Source organism: Oncorhynchus masou, unplaced genomic scaffold (genome assembly GCF_036934945.1).
Source record: "Oncorhynchus masou masou isolate Uvic2021 unplaced genomic scaffold, UVic_Omas_1.1 unplaced_scaffold_1861, whole genome shotgun sequence".
NCBI classification, from domain to species: Eukaryota; Metazoa; Chordata; class Actinopteri; order Salmoniformes; family Salmonidae; genus Oncorhynchus; species Oncorhynchus masou.
In genome coordinates, this window is record NW_027008369.1 from 12,017 (window position 1) to 30,000 (window position 17,984).

At 47.1% G+C, this 17,984-nt stretch overlaps 1 pseudogene; it reads right to left on the reverse strand.

Annotated features, from left to right (window-relative positions):
- The window catches only part of LOC135532462 (arginine-glutamic acid dipeptide repeats protein-like), a 95,398-nt pseudogene that overhangs the window by 3,758 nt on the left and 73,656 nt on the right, over window positions 1-17,984 (reverse strand).

The window sequence follows — 17,984 nt, forward strand, 5'->3', positions numbered from 1 at the left end:
TCACAGGTGTTATTGTATTACAAGTTGGTCACAAGCTGGAAAATCTGGAACAAAGCCGCTGAAATCCTTGTACAAGCGTGCATTTAACAATTTTAGAATTCCCCACATCAGTACAATTGCAAATAAACATAATATGCCAAATTTGGACATTGGTCTGTATAATTTGTCCAATGTGAATACAGACAGACTTGCTCCACCAGCCCATATACAACAGTGACTACATTCAGTCTATATATATATATATATATATATATATACACATACATACAGACCCTATAGGCTCACACTCTGAAAATGCAAAGTGCAGAGTAACTTCTTAAGGTAAAACATCACTTGCCATCAGGTTTTTCTGTAAAAGGAGTCCATTTCTGGAACTCGAGATCACTTGAAACGTCTGCATGATCTTACAGAAATCACACAAATGAAAATCTTTTTAAATTAGCAACAAGAATTTATAACCACAGATGAACCATTTTATATTATGTTGAATATTTGTTCTGTAAATCTAATTTAATATAATTATTCTTATTTTAAAGTCCATCTAAGGACCGATGGCTGTCTAGAATAGCATTTTACCTCTTCTGTCAGTGTGTAGTGAATGTGTTGAAATGTGAACGTGTATGTTGAAGTGTGTGTGTGTGTGTATGTTGAAGTGTGTGTGTGTGTGTGTCTCTCTGACCTGTAATAGTCCTCTTGGCCAGGTAGTGGGCCACCGTGCATGTGGTGATGTCCATGCAGCCACTGTTGTTCCATAGCTAGCCGCTGCAGCTCTGCAGACTGGGCATGCATGGCCTGGAGCTGGTGGGCTGCGGACATCTGGGGAGGAAGGTCCCGGGGGTACGGAGTACCTGGAGACAGGAACGCAACACAACAGGATCAGGCCATAGGCTTGACTGCCAATAGAGATGCCACTGGTGGATATCTCCTTGTCACACTATGGAGTCGACCCAGACAAAACTGCTCTGACTCGGATACACCACATGACCAAAAGTATGTGGACACCTGCTCGTCGAGCATCTCATTCCAAAATCACGGGCATTAATATGGAGTTGGTCCCCCCTCCCTTTGCTGCTATAACAGCCTCCACTCTTCTGGGAAGGCTTTCCACTAGATGTTGGAACATTGCTGCTATAACAGCCTCCACTCTTCTGGGAAGGCTTTCCACTAGATGTTGGAACATTGCTGCTATAACAGCCTCCACTCTTCTGGGAAGGCTTTCCACTAGATGTTGGAACATTGCTGCTATAACAGCCTCCACTCTTCTGGGAAGGCTTTCCACTAGATGTTGGAATATTGCTGCTATAACAGCCCTCCACTCTTCTGGGAAGGCTTTCCACTAGATGTTGGAAAATTGCTGCTATAACAGCTCTCCACTCTTCTGGGAAGGCTTTCCACTAGATGTTGGAACATTGCTGCTATAACAGCCCTCCACTCTTCTGGGAAGGCTTTCCACTAGATGTTGGAACATTGCTGCTATAACAGCCTCCACTCTTCTGGGAAGGCTTTCCACTAGATGTTGGAACATTGCTGCTATAACAGCCCTCCACTCTTCTGGGAAGGCTTTCCACTAGATGTTGGAACATTGCTGCTATAACAGCCTCCACTCTTCTGGGAAGGCTTTCCACTAGAAGTTGGAACATTGCTGCTATAACAGTCTCCTCTCTTCTGGGAAGGCTTTCCACTAGATGTTGGAACATTGCTGCGATAACAGCCTCCACTCTTCTGGGAAGGCTTTCCACTAGATGTTGGAACATTGCTGCTATAACAGCCTCCACTCTTCTGGGAAGGCTTTCCACTAGATGTTGGAACATTGCTGCTATAACAGCCCTCCACTCTTCTGGGAAGGCTTTCCACTAGATGTTGGAACATTGCTGCTATAACAGCCTCCACTCTTCTGGGAAGGCTTTCCACTAGATGTTGGAACATTGCTGCTATAACAGCCTCCACTCTTCTGGGAAGGCTTTCCACTGCAGGGACTTGGTTCCATTCAGCCACGAGAGCATTAGTGATGTTGAAGAGCAGCATTAGTGATGTTGAAGAGCAGCATTAGTGATGTTGACGAGCAGCATTAGTGATGTTGAAGAGCAGCATTGGTGATGTTGAAGAGCAGCATTAGTGATGTTGAAGCATGTTGATTCACCCAAGAAAACGAGTTTCCTACACCTTTTCATGAAGCTCCCGACAAACAATTATTTAGCTGACGACGTTTCAGAGGAACTCTGGAGTGAGCTTGTGTGGCCTACCACTTCGCAGCTGAGCCGTTGTTGCTCCTAGACGTTTCCACTTCACAATAACAGCACTTACAGCTGACCGGGGGGGGAGGGCAGCTCTTGCAGGGCAGAAACTGACTTGTTGGAAAGGTGGCATCCTATGACGGTGTCACGTTGAAAGTCGCTGAGCTCTTCAGTAAGGCCATTCTACTGCCAATGTTTTCTATGGAGATTGCATGGCGGTGTGCTCGATTTTATACGCCAGTCAGCTACAGGTGTGGCTGAAAGAGTTTGAAGGGGTGTCCACATCCCTTTAAATATATATATCATGTATTTTCTTTTGAAATTGTCATTTTCAGCCCTATTCCAGCAACTATGATTTGTGTGATGCCAGTTCAGTACGGCTCGGCTCAGTACAGTGAAAATAAGACCGGACATTGATATGCTCTAGATTGTTCTTACCGAAGACCGGGTGTCGCAGCATCTCATGTTCGTGTGGGTTCTGTCCCAGGAGGGGGTTGGGGATTGCGCCGGGCGGGTAGGGGAAGCGGGCGAGGTGGGGGCCTCCTGCCAGGGGGTCTACGAGGGGGTGCCCCCCCGAACCTGGAGGGCACACAAGACATTCACCACCGCCTGCACAGAGTCAGAACACCAAAAGGTCAGTGTACAATTATACATACAGTTTATCATGATACATGACACAGTAGTAACCTAACAGATAGTAGTAACCTGACACCCAGATAGCAGTAACCTGACACCCAGATAGCAGCAGTAACCTGACACCCAGATAGCAGCAGTAACCTGACACCCAGATAGTGGCAGTAACCTGACACCCAGATATCGGCAGTAACCTGACACCCAGATAGCAGCAGTAACCTGACACCCAGATAGCAGCAGTAACCTGACACCCAGATAGCAGCAGTAACCTGACACCCAGATAGTAGCAGTAACCTGACACCCAGATAGTAGCAGTAACCTGACACCCAGATAGTAGCAGTAACCTGACACCCAGATAGTAGGAGTAACCTGACACCCAGATAGTAGCAGTAACCTGACACCCAGATAGTAGCTGTAACCTGACACCCAGATAGTAGCAGTAACCTGACACCCAGATAGCAGCAGTAACCTGACACCCAGATAGCAGCAGTAACCTGACACCCAGATAGTAGCAGTAACCTGACACCCAGATAGTAGCAGTAACCTGACACCCAGATAGTAGGAGTAACCTGACACCCAGATAGTAGCAGTAACCTGACACCCAGATAGTAGCAGTAACCTGACACCCAGATAGTAGCAGTAACCTGACACCCAGATAGTAGAAGTAACCTGACACCCAGATAGCAGTAACCTGACACCCAGATAGTAGCAGTAACCTGACACCCAGATAGTAGCAGTAACCTGACACCCAGATAGTAGCAGTAACCTGACACCCAGATAGTAGGAGTAACCTGACACCCAGATAGTAGCAGTCACCTGACACCCAGATAGCAGTAACCTGACACCCAGATAGTAGCAGTAACCTGACACCCAGATAGCAGCAGTAACCTGACACCCAGATAGTAGCAGTAACCTGACACCCAGATAGCAGCAGTAACCTGACACCCAGATAGTAGTAACCAGTAACCTGACACCCAGATAGTAGCAGTAACCTGACACCCAGATAGTAGCAGTAACCTGACACCCAGATAGTAGCAGTAACCTGACACCCAGATAGTAGCAGTAACCTGACACCCAGATAGTAGCAGTAACCTGACACCCAGATAGTAGCAGTAACCTGACACCCAGATAGTAGCAGTAACCTGACACCCAGATAGTAGCAGTAACCTGACACCCAGATAGTAGGAGTAACCTGACACCCAGTTAGTAGTAACTATCCAGTCTATGGGTGTCTCTGAATGTCGTTGAGTTGCCCAGACAGAGCCTGGATCTGAACCCGATCGAACATCTCTGGGGAGGCCTGAAAATAGCTGTGCAGCGACGCACCCCATCCAACCTGACAGAGCTTGAGAGGATCTGCAGAGAAGAATGGGAGGAACTCCCCAAATACAGGTGTGCCCAGCTTGTAGCGTCACACCCGGGCTGTATTCACTGCTTGTGTGTATATATATATATATATATATATATATTATAAGGGCATGCTACAGCTGCTAGGGATCCACAGATCATTAGAGGTTATAGTCATCAAGGCGTACCAAATACAAAGGCCAATCAACTGGGCTAGCAACAAAGTCATAAAGAGAATAGCTATTGAAACTGTGATATATATATTGCCATATTTGCGTACAGAATTGTTTTAAAATCAGAAAAGAAGTGATGCTAAAGTTGTGATATATACGTAAAACTTGATCTTAATCCAGTAAGAAATGTTTCTGTATGGCCAAGTGCGTCACCTTGGTGCAGGGAGTCCTGCTGGTGAAGGTGCAGGTGTGAGTGGATGTGGGAGTGCTGGTGGTGATGAGGCGTGATGTTGAACATCTGAAGCCTGGCGATAGGGTCGTTGGCCACCGCCGCCATCCTCTCGGCGTGCAGCCTCTCCGCCGCCAGCCGCTCCGGGTAGCTCATGTCTGGTCTGAGCTGGGGTCCCGCGGCCAACGCCAAACGCTCCCTCTCCAAGGGGTTGAGACCTGGGTGGAAGGAGGCGAAGGGGTGTGGTCCCGCCATGGAAGGTAAGGAGATGGCCCCGTGTCGGGCGAAGTGCTCCATGGGGTTCGCCGAGGGGTGCATGCCTTCTAGTTCCGGGGGTTTGTGTTCGAACCCAGGCTTCATCCTCTCTCTCAGCTCCCTCTCCCTCATCTCTCTCTCCCTCATTTCCCGCTCTCGCAGCTCGCGCTCCCGCATGCCCGGGTCGGCGTTGTAGAGGCCAGGCATGTGATAGGCCATCAGGGGGTCGTTGGGGTTGAGGGAGACGAAGAAGGGGGTGGTTCCTATTGGTCGGGGACATGACGTGGGGCGGGCGTACTCGCTGAGGGTGCGCAGGCGGGCGTGTCGGGTCCGATGTAAGGGGGCACTGCAGCGATGGAGGTAGGGGGGCCGTCGAAGGGAGGACGCATGTGGGCGGAGCCACCCATCTGGGGGTCACCCATACGGCCATCGTGACACGAACTGGAGGCTTTCTGGAACAAATAGATATGTACAGAGGTTACACACACACTGGGAGGTTATTACATGTTATAAAGGGGGATAACGTGTAAGAAGGGTACAGTTTGTAAAGTGGTTGTAACAGGTTATAACAGGTTGTAAAGTGGTTGTAACAGGTTATAACAGGTTGTAACAGGTTATAACAGGTTGTAAAGTCGTATCAGGTTGTAACAGGTTATAAGGTGATTATAATACGTTGTAACAGGTTATAAGGTGATTATAATAGGTTGTAACAGGTTATAAGGTGATTATAATAGGTTATAAGGTGATTATAATAGGTTGTAACAGGTTATAAGGTGATTATAAGAGGTCGTAAGGTGATTATAATAGGTTGTAACAGGTTATAAGGTGATTATAATAGGTTGAAACAGGGTATAAGGTGATTATAATAGGTTGTAACGGGTTATAAGGTGATTATAATAGGTTGTAACAGGTTATAAGGTGATTATAAGAGGCTGTAACAGGTTATAAGGTGATTATAATAGGTTGTAACAGGTTATAAGGTGATTATAAGAGGTCATAAGGTGATTATAATAGGTTGTAACGGGTTATAAGGTGATTATAATAGGTTGAAACAGGTTATAAGGTGATTATAATAGGTTGTAACAGGTTATAAGGTGATTATAAGAGGTTGTAACAGGTTATAAGGTGATTATAATAGGTTGAAACAGGTTATAAGGTGATTATAATAGGTTGAAACAGGTTATAAGATGATTATAATAGGTTATAACAGGTTATAAGGTGATTATAATAGGTTGTAACAGGTTATAAGGTGATTATAAGAGGTTGTAACAGGTTATAAGGTGATTATAATAGGTTGAAACAGGTTATAAGGTGATTATAATAGGTTGAAACAGGTTATAAGGTGATTATAATAGGTTGAAACAGGTTATAAGGTGATTATAAGAGGTTGTAACAGGTTATAAGGTGATTATAATAGGTTGTAAGGTGATTATAATAGGTTGTAACAGGTTATAAGGTGATTATAGTAGGTTGTAAGGTGATCATAGTAGGTTGTAACAGGTTATACCGTGATTATAATAGGTTGTAACAGGTTATAAGGTGATTATAATAGGTTGTAAGGTGATTATAAGAGGTCGTAAGGTGATTATAAGAGGTTGGAACAGGTTATAAGGTGATTATAATAGGTTGTAAAAGGTTATAAGGTGATTATAATAGGTTGTAAAAGGTTATAAGGTGATTATAATAGGTTGTAAGGTGATTATAAGAGGTCGTAAGGTGATTATAAGAGGTTGGAACAGGTTATAAGGTGATTATAATAGGTTGTAACAGGTTATAAGGTGATTATAATAGGTTGAAACAGGTTATAAGGTGATTATAATAGGTTGTAAAAGGTTATAAGGTGATTATAATAGGTTGAAACAGGTTATAAGGTGATTATAAGAGGTTGTAACAGGTTATAAGGTGATTATAATAGGTTGGAACAGGTTATAAGGTGATTATAAGAGGTTGTAAGGTGATCATAGTAGGTTGTAACAGGTTATAAGGTGATTATAATAGGTTGTAAGGTGATCATAGTAGGTTGTAACAGGTTATACCGTGATTATAAGAGGTTGAAACAGGTTATAATAGGTTGCAACAGTTTGTAAGGAAAAAGTTAGACAAATGTGACTCGTTTCAGGAAACTGGGTGTATATCGCACGTCACTACTTCACAGGAGCGCCGTTTGAATGTGAACATAATATTTTATTAAAATGCATCTTTTTGGCCTCCTGGATGGTGCAGTGGTTAAGGGCTGTGCCATCAGAGACTCTGGGTTCGCGCCCAGGCTCTGTCGTAACCGGCCGCTACCGGGAGGTCCGTGGGACGACGCACATCGCCCGCGTCACCCGGGTTAGGGAGGGGTTGGCCGGTAGGGATGTCCTTGTCTCATCGCGCTCCAGCGACTCCTGTGGCGGGCAGGGCGCAGTGCGCGCTGACCAACGTTGCTCGGTGCACGGTGTTTCCTCCGACACATTGGTGCGGCTGGCTTCCCGGGTTGGTTGGGTTGTGTATCGGAGGATGCATGGCTTCCGTTTCTCCCGAGCCCATACGAGAGTTGTAGCGATGAGACAAGATAGTAGCTACTAAACAATTGGATACCAAGAAATTGGGGAGAAAAAGGGGTAAAAAAATACAAATAAAAAATGTAAAAAACATTTTTTTGGGCAGAAAGGCCTTCTGGGACATGTGAACTTGAGCCTTAATAACAAACTTGTATGCTATCTGTAAATACGAATAAAATTGTTAAATTACGAGCCTAGTTGGTTTAGCCACAGAAAAAGTCAGCAACCTTCCCGCTAGTCATGATTGGCTGAGATAATGAGTGGGCTGGACATGCCGAGAGATGAGTTCGGATTGGTCTGCCATGTAGCATGCTTCTGTCTATAATTTGAGCTGGTCAGTATATGTAGGTATTCCTTTCTAATGCAGATAAATAAATAAAAAAGATAGAACTGCATAAGTGTTGCTTTCCACTTTCTAGAGGACCACGTTTTGAAATCAGTGGAATTAGATGATAGCTCAGGAGATGGAGAAAATGCTGGCGTTTGATTGCAAATATGCAGACGGAGTCAAGAAGAGAACACACAGAAGGCTGTTGTATAAAACACCTGTCTCCAGATTACATCTTCAAACTAAGGGCAACCATGACATCTGTGACAGAGAGGGAGGGGAGGAGAGGAGAGAGAGAGAGAGAGAGAGAGAGAGAGAGAGAGAGAGGAGGGAGGAGGAGAGAGAGAGAGAGAGAGAGAGAGAGAGAGAGAGAGGAGAGAGGAGGGGAGGAGAGAGAGATGAGGAGAGAGAGAGGGAGGGAGAGAGAGAGAGAGAGAGAGAGAGAGAGAGAGAGGGGGAGGAGAGAGAGGGAGAGGGAGAGGGAGAGAGAGGGGAGAGAGAGGAGAGGAGAGAGAGGGAGAGAGAGAGAGAGAGAGAGGAGGGAGGAGAGAGAGAGAGGGAGGGAGGAGGAGAGAGAGAGAGAGAGAGGGGGAGGATAGAGAGAGATGTGAGGAAACTAAGGGCAACCATGACATCTGTGACAGAGAGGGAGAAGCATCCATCCATGTATATGACGGGTAACAGACTAGCTAGATACATTTCACATATTACACGTTTCTAATTTTGTCATAAAGTCATTTTAATTTCAAGTTAAAGCGTACTGCCAGCGAGCTAATGTGACGTGTATGATCTGTGTAGTAATATTATTTGTGTTTCAGAGCCATTTGCATTGCTAGTTATAGACTGAAGTTAGCTGGCTAACATCGAACCTGGTTGGTTAGCTACCTTCAGATTCATGCAGGGTTGTAACATTATGAGTTGGGATTATGGTTCATTGTTTAGCTAGCTAGCTAGCTACATGTCTAAACAAAAGACTCCACTATGCAAGTAACTATTTCAATAGACTGTTCATGATGTCACTGCGACAACTGTCGATAGACGGAGCTGGTAAATTTGCTCTGGCCATCGACTCCGATTTCAGACCACTAAGTCTGTGTGCCAGAGAGCAGAATAACTGACAAATTTACGAACGCTCAATACCCGTTGAAGATGGCCGGTGTCAGTAAACGTGCTCTCTGAACGCTTTGAGAGCGGAGCGCTCTGCATTTACGAGCGGCCAATCGGAGTTTACAAAACGCCCAGAGCACACTCTGGCACTCCAGATTACATTTACAAACACACCTGTAGTATAAACCAGCCTTTAGCCTTGAAATCTTTGATTGTTTAGCACAGGGCCTCACATGTGAATCCTTAAAGAGATGGGTGTGGCTAAAGCTGAGGATGTGAACGATGCTGAACGGGTGAAGACAAAGAAGAGCTCTCCAGTAGGTACCAAGACATTCAAGGGCCACTTTCTCAAAAGGGAGGTTACAACTTAATCAACTTTCAAAGCAGAATTACTTTCCCATTGTTCCTCAACTGTAGTGTATGATGTACCATTTTCTAGCTCTGAGTCTCTACTTTTATCCAAATGTAAAAAACACCATTTACAATGCTGCTACATAAGACCTAATCCAGCTAGTCGGTCACACATACTCAAGTACGAATGAGAAACATATAGGAGGTTTTCGAACAAAATGTGGTTTCAATTCCCAGTGTGAAGTTGAGAAACAAAATACACCAAACCCTCACCGCAGCTCTCTCCTGTTCCTTCTCTCTTTCCCGTTCTCTCTCTCGTTCCTTCTCCCTCTCCTTCTCCTCCCGGGCTTTCTGCTCGGCCTCCCTCTTGACCCGCTCCAGCGCCTCTTCTCTCTTCTTGGCCAGTTTAGAAGCAGCCAGAGGAGTAAAGTAGAAGTCTGTTCTAGCACACGTGTTGTACCCACGGTCCAGGTGCTTGTAGAACCTAGGAGACACACAAAGGGAAAACAATGTTAATATATAGTAAGGAAGCACTTGTTTAGCTAAAAATACTTCCAAGGAAATACACATTAATATATAGTAAGGACGTAGAGTTTGGCTAACAATACTTCCTCAATCAACAGACATGGGATATAGTTTATTATCTGATTAGAAACAAAGATCCTGACTACCTCTATTAACAGACATGGGATATAGTTTATTATCAGATTAGAAACAAAGATCCTGACTACCTCTATCAACAGACATGGGATATAGTTTATTATCAGATTAGAAACAAAGATCCTGACTACCTCTATCAACAGACATGGGATACAAGTTTATTATCTGATTAGAAACAAAGATCCTGACTACCTCTATCAACAGACATGGGATATAGTTTATTATCTGATGAGAAACGAAGATCGTTTGGTTTGCTGATTATTCAACAGTCTCTCTATTCTAACCACTCCATGTATCTGTGTTGAGGAGATCCTCTCTAGCCATTAACAGACCCCGCCTACCCCCGTTAACAGACCCCGCCTACCCCGTTAACAGACCCCGCCTACCCCCGTTAACAGACCCCGCCTACCTCTAACAGTGCATGTGTGTTCTGGCAGTGTGTGTGCGTGCGTCAGGTCATACCGTGCTGATTGGCTGGCATGGCTGGGCGTGTTGACGACGGTAGGCTCGGGGAGGGCTCCGAGGAGGCGGAGGGCTCTCGGGCTCCTCTGATTCGTCGAGAGGTTCCTCCTTGATGTGTACAGGTGGGACGGCGGGACCTGGGCAGGCGGAGCCGACTGAGGCTGGGAGGGGCATGGAGATGGAGGAAGAGGGGGGCTGGAGGCATGCTGGTAGAGAGGAGGATGAGGAGGGGGGAGGACAGCCAGAGGAGGAGAGGGGCAGGACAGGGGCGAAGGGGTGAGGAGGGAACGGGGACTGTTGGGGTGTGTTGGGGTGGGAGGACGGTGACGGTCCAGAAAGGGGTAGAGGAGGAGGAGGGGTGATGCTGGCTGCCTCTCTCTCTCTGAAAGGGGGAGATTCTGGGACTGGGTGAGGACAGGGGCTGGGCTGGTGGAGGCTGGAGCTGCTGGCCTGGGCCCTGGGGCATGAGCTGGAGGGGAGGAGGGTGGGCAGGAGGAGGGTGGTGGGCGGACAGGGAGGAAAGGGGCTTGAGGGCGGGTGGAGGGGGCAGGTTGGAGGGCATCTGGGGGAAGGGGGGCGCTGAGAGGTGTGGAGGCCCGTGTTTGTGAGACTGAGGGTCGCGGTTGGGCATGTGGGGGATGGGGGTGGTGGGAGGGGGCTTGATATGGGGCATGGACATGGAAGGGGCGGGGTGTAGAGGCTGCTCGCGGTGCGGCTGATTGGACGAGCCACCCTGGGACGACGATGATTGGCTGGGGGGCGTGTGGGCCCTGTGAGACGGCTGCTGCGATTGACTGAGAGGGAGAGGGGAGGGCGGGACCTGAGACTGGGGGCCCAATGGGAAGCTCTGAGGGGGCAGGGAGTGGGGGGGGGGCAGGTGAGAGGGGCAAGTTTGGAGTGGGTGCGGCATGGATGATGAGTGGGGCAGCGGGCCGTGGAACGTGCTCGGTAGCGACTGGGTGGAGCCTGGCGGTCCTGGGGGTGGAGCCTGAGACATCCCCTGCTGCGGAGAATGAGGCGAGGGAGGGCCTCCTCTGGGGTGGATGGACACCCCTGATTGGTTGAGAGAGGGGGGACAGCCTGTTGGGGCATGGAAGGCGGTAGAGGCAGTGGAAGAGAAGTGGGGGGTGCGGAGGAGGGTGGGACCTGGGGGACCAGTGAGGGGCTGAGGAGGACGTGGGAGGTAATGGAGGGGTGGTGGAGCGGCCACCCGAGGTCCCTGGCTGACAGGACTGATAACCGGAGGGTGCTGCGACTGCCCCTCTCTCTCCCTCTCTCTCTCTTGTCTCTGCAGTAGGAGCAGTTGTTGCTGTGCGGAGGAATCCGAGTCACTCTCCCGTCTCTCGGGGCTGGGGATGGAGGGCGAGGAGCTGCGGTTATCCTGGTCGATGTCTTTAGCGTCACTGCTACACTCCTCGTTGACGCTGTGCCCGTCAGAGCTCTCGCCCTCTCCTCGCCCTCTCCCTCGCATTCTGACGGCGAGTCGGACCGACCCAACTCCTGTGGAACAGGGAAGAGAGCAGTGAATTCCATACCACAATGGTTGTCATCATGAACACATCTCCTTACACTCAGGAGAATAAATGTTCGGGAAGAGAACAAAAAGGCTTGGTATGAGCACTGTAATAACATATAGGGCCCGTATCTAAAGCATTAGAGAGTGCTGATCTAGGATCAGGTCCTCCTGTTCATATCATTTTATTCATTTTGTGCAAATCAGGCCCTGGTTTTTTAGTCATTTCAATACTGCAGCCCAACCCCAGATTAAGACACTATTCCAGAATACAGCCCAACCCCAGACATTAAGACAATATTCCAGAATACAGCCCAACCCCAGACATTATTCCAGAATACAGGCCAGAAAAAAGACTTTGCTTAAAGAAAAAGACTCCCCAAATATATGGAAGAAGGTACTCTGGTCAGACTAAAATTGAGCTTTTTGGCCAGCAAGAAAAACGCTATGTCTGGCGCAAACCCAACACCTCTCATCACCCCGAGAACACCATCCCCACTGTGAAGCATGGTGGTGGCAGCATCATAATGTGGAGATGTTTTTGATTGGCAGGGACTGGGAAACTGGTCAGAATTGAAGGAATGATGGATGGCGCTAAATACAGGGAAATTCTTGAGGGAAACCTGTTCCAGTCTTCCAGAGATTTGAGACTGGGTTGGAGATTCACCTTCCAGCAGGACAATGACCCTAAGCACACTGCTGAAGCAACACTCGAGTGGTTTAAGGGGAAACATTTAAATGTCTTGGAATGGCCTTGTCAAAGCCCAGATCTCAATCCAATTGAGAATCTGTGGTATGACTTAAAGATGGCTGTACACCAGCGGAACCCATCCAACTTGAAGGAGCTGGAGCAGTTTTGCCTTGAAGAATGGGCAAAAATCCCAGTAGCAAGATGTACCAAGCTTATAGAGACATACATTCTAGAGACTTGCAGCTGTAATTGCTGCAAAAGGTGGCTCTACAAAGTATTTACTTTTTTTTTTTTGGGGGGGGGATAGTTATGCACATTCAAGTTTTCTGTTATTTTTTGTTTGTTCTTCAAAGTGGTAGGAATATGTTGTGTTGTGTAAATGTGTTGTGTAAATCAAATGATACAACCCCCCCCCCAAAAAAAATCAATTTTAATTCCAGGTTGTTAGGCAACAAAGTAAGAAAAATACCAAGGGGGTGAATACTTTTGCAAGACACTGTATTCCAGACATTAGACATGGTTCCTCAACACACACAGCTACCCAACAGACACTGGTTTGAGATACGCTAGTTAATGTCACCTGGGTCTTGGACTTTTTGGCACTTGTCCTGTTGTCTGTGTCCTCTGTGTCTGAGGCTCCTCCCTTCTCTCTCTGGCGTTTGGCACTCTTCATAGGAGACTCCTCCTTAATCTTCTGATGACAACCCATCAATCAATCAATCAATCAATCAATCAATCAATCAATCCATCAATCCATCAATCCATCAATCCATCAATCCATCAATCCATCAATCAATCCATCCATCAATCCATCCATCAATCCATCCATCCATCAATCAATCCATCAATCATCCATCAATCATCCATCAATCATCCATCAATCATCCATCAATCATCCATCAATCATCCATCAATCATCCATCAATCATCCATCAATCATCCATCAATCATCCATCAATCATCCATCAATCATCCATCAATCATCCATCAATCATCCATCAATCATCCATCAATCATCCATCAATCATCCATCAATCATCCATCACGTCATACTGGTATTGTCATTTCGCAATCAGGCTTTCATACATATTCACCTGGTATAGAATCTGAATGATAGGGAGTGCTAAGGACCTAAACACTAATGTGCATGTGTGTGAGTCAATAAGTGTGTATGTGTGTACAGTTGAAGTCAGAAGTTTACGTACAGCTTAGGCAAATATATTTAAACTCAGTTTTTCACAATTCCTGACATTTAATCCTCGTAAAAAATCCACGTCTCAGGTCAGTTGGGATCACCACTTTATTTTAAGAATGTGAAATGTCAGAATAATAGTAGAGAAAATGATTTATTTCAGCTTTTATTTCTTTCATCACATTCCCAGTGGGTCAGAAGATTACATACACTCAATTAAGTATTTGGTAGCATTGCCTTTAAATTGTTTAACTTGGGTCAAACGTTTCGGGTAGCCTTCCACAAGCTTTCCACAATAAGTTGGGTGAATTATGGCCCATTCCTCCTGACAGAGCTGGTGTAACTGAGTCAGGTTTGTAGGCCTCCTTGCTCGCACACGCTTTTTCAGTTCTGCCCACAAATGTTCTATAGGATTGAGGTCAGGGCTTTGTGATGGCCACTCCAATACCTTGACTTTGTTGTCCTTAAGCCATTTTGCCACAACTTTGAAGTATACTTGGGGTCATTGTCCATTTGGAAGACCCATTTGCGACCAAGCTTTAACTTCCTGACTGATGCTTTTCAGGTTATGTCGATACAGGACTCGTTTTAATGTGGTTTTGATAATTTTGTACCCGTTTCCTCCGGCATTTTCACAAGATCCTTTGCTGCTGTTCTGGGATTGATTTGCACTTTTCGCACCACAGTACGTTCATCTCTAGAAGACAGAACGCGTCTCCTTCCTGAGCGATATGACGGCTGCGTGGTCCCATGGTGTTTATACTTGAGTACTACTGTTTATACAGATGAACGTTGTACCTTCAGGCGTTTGGAAATTGCTCCCAAAGATGAACCAGACTTGTGGAGGTCTACAATTTGTTTTTCTGAGGTCTTGGCTGATTTTTTTTGATTTTCACATGATATCAAGAAAAGAGGCACTGAGTTTGAAGGTAGGCCTTGAAATACATCACAGGTACACCTCTAATTGACTCAAATTATGTCAAATAGCCTTCCAGAAGCTTCTAAAGCCATGACATCATTTTCTGGAATTTTCCAAGCTGTTTAAAAGGCACAGTCAACTTACTGTATGAAAACTTCTGACCCACTGGAATTGTGACACAGAGAATTATAAGTGAAATAATCTGTCTGTAAACAATTGTTAGAAAAATGACTTGTGTCATGTACAAAGTAGATGTCCTAACCGACTGGCCAAAACTATAGTTTGTTAACAAGAAATGTGTGGAGTGGTTGAAAAACGAGTTTTAATGACTCCAATATAAGTGTATGTGAACGTACAACTTCAACTGTGTCTGTGTGGATATGTATGTGTGTGTGTGTGTGTACTCTACCTTGCTGGGTTTCTTCATGGGGTCTGTCTTGCTGTCAGTGCTGTCTGTGGAGGCTGCGGATGGGGAGGTACGGCCACTAGACCGCAGGTCCTCATTGGTTGGAGACGCTCGTCCATCAGGACTGGCTGTCTGCTTCTTCCGGCCACTACGGAGCGTCGACATCTACACACACGGAGACAGAAGAATTACTTGATGATGAGTGTTGACGATAGAGAGAGAGTGTGTGTGTGTGTGTGTCTGTGTGTGTGTGTGTGTGTGTGTGTGTGTGTGTGTGTGGACGATAGTGTGTGTGTGTGGACCATAGTGTGTGTGTGTGTTGACGAGTGTGTGTGTGTTGACGAGTGTGTGTGTGTTGACGAGTGTGTGTGTGTGTTGACGAGAGTGTGTGTGTGTTGACGAGAGTGTGTGTGTACTACATACCGATCCTCTGTTGCGTCTGGTCTTCATGCTATGTTTCCCGCTGAGTCCATCCTCATCCTCTTTGACGGGTTTGAACATGAACGGAGGCGGGTCCACGGGCTTCTCGATGGGGGGCAGCTCGCCGTACTTCTTAAAGTGGATACGACAGTCTGTACACAACAAGATGTTCTCTCTGCCCCCGTGGTGCCAGTCCTTAGAGGCTGAGAGAGGCGGGACATGTATTTTAGTCATTGAGAAACAGCTTCCTGTCAGTCAGAGACAGGGGATAGTCTGCTACAGATGTTCTAGTTACAAACTAGTCGTTACACCCCTCAGGCAGACAGGTGTACTGAGAGAAACACCCCTCAGACAGACAGGTGTACCTAGAGAAACACCCCTCAGACAGACAGGTGTACTGAGAGAAACACCGCTCAGACAGACAGGTGTACTGAGAGAAACACCACTCAGACAGACAGGTGTACTGAGAGAAACACCCCTCAGACAGACAGGTGTACTGAGAGAAACACCCCTCACACAGACAGGTGTACTGAGAGAATCACCCCTCAGACAGACAGGTGTACTGAGAGAAACACCGCTCAGACAGACAGGTGTACTGAGAGAAACACCCCTCAGACAGACAGGTGTACTGAGAGAAACACCCCTCAGACAGACAGGTGTACTGAGAGAAACACCCCTCACACAGACAGGTGTACTGAGAGAAACACCCCTCAGACAGACAGGTGTACTGAGAGAAACACCCCTCAGACAGACAGGTGTACTGAGAGAAACACCCCTCAGACCGACAGGTGGGCATCAGAAACCACTTTTTGGGTCTACCAGGTGACAGTGAGGCAGCTGTGTTAGGGGGAGACCAGAGATAACCAGTCGCGTTAGGGGGAGACCAGAGATAACCAGCCGCGTTAGGGGGAGACCAGAGATAACCAGCCGTGTTAGGGGGAGACCAGAGATAACCAGCCGCGTTAGGGGGAGACCAGAGATAACCAGCCGCGTTAGGGGGAGACCAGAGATAACCAGCAGTGTTAGGGCGATACCAGAGATAACCAGCAGCGTTAGGGGGAGACCAGAGATAACCAGCCGCGTTAGGGGGAGACCAGAGATAACCAGCAGTGTTAGGGCGATACCAGAGACCAGAGACCAGAGATAACCAGCCGCGTTAGGGCGATACCAGAGATAACCAGCTGCGTTAGGGCGAGACCAGAGATAACCAGCCGCGTTAGGGGGAGACCAGAGATAACCAGCCGCGTTAGGGGGAGACCAGAGATAACCAGCCGCGTTAGGGCGATACCAGAGACCAGAGATAACCAGCCGTGCGTGTGGTTATGAGGTAGAGAGACAGAGGTTGTCAGCCCGTCTCTGTAGGAGGTGGGATTCATATACACACATATGACGGTGTGTGTATATATATCTGTGTGTGAGAGAAAGTGTGTGTGTGTGTCATCTTACTGGTGGTGAAACAGTGTCTGCAGGCGTAACCCTTCAGCTCCTGCTCACTGTCTTCACTGTCCAGGTCATCTTCACTGGCTGAACTCAGGTCCACTGGAGGAGAACAGAACGCACGTCGTTACCCAGCGCCAACAGTAGCGAGCTAAACATCTCACTGGCGTTACCAAATCAAATGTTAACATAAAACCTTGTGATAACCACGGCTCAACTTCTAACACGGTATTATTTTTGTTTGTTGCCGATCCTGTTCTTGCCATTATGAGTTGCTTTACAAGCCTCATCGAAAAGGTCAAATGCATCAGCAGAAACCAGAAAGAGACTTGATGTGAGACGGTTTTCTTTCCTTGTCTGCTGCTCGATAGGGCTCGGACGGTCAGAATTCAATTTCTATGGCAACATAACTGTTGTACTTACAGAACTCTGAGGAGGGGGGTCTAGACGGGATGTTGACGGGGGTGGAGGTTTAGTGTCCTACTTACAGAACTCTGAGGAGGGGGGTCTAGACGGGATGTTGACAGGGGGTGGAGGTTTAGTGTCCTACTTACAGAACTCTGAGGAGGGGGTCTAGACGGGATGTTGACGGGGGTGGAGGTTTAGTGTCCTACTTACAGAACTCTGAGGAGGGGGTCTAGACGGGGTGTTGACGGGGTGGAGGTTTAGTGTCCTACTTACAGAACTCTGAGGAGGGGGTCTAGACGGGATGTTGACGGGGTGGAGGTTTAGTGTCCTACTTACAGAACTCTGAGGAGGGGGGGTCTAGACGGGGTGTTGACGGGGGTGGAGGTTTAGTGTCCTACTTACAGAACTCTGAGGAGGGGGTCTAGACGGGATGTTGACGGGGTGGAGGTTTAGTGTCCTACTTACAGAACTCTGAGGAGGGGGTCTAGACGGGATGTTGACGGGGGTGGAGGTTTAGTGTCCTACTTACAGAACTCTGAGGAGGGGGTCTAGACGGGATGTTGACGGGGTGGAGGTTTAGTGTCCTACTTACAGAACTCTGAGGAGGGGGTCTAGACGGGATGTTGACGGGGGTGGAGGTTTAGTGTCCTACTTACAGAACTCTGAGGAGGGGGGT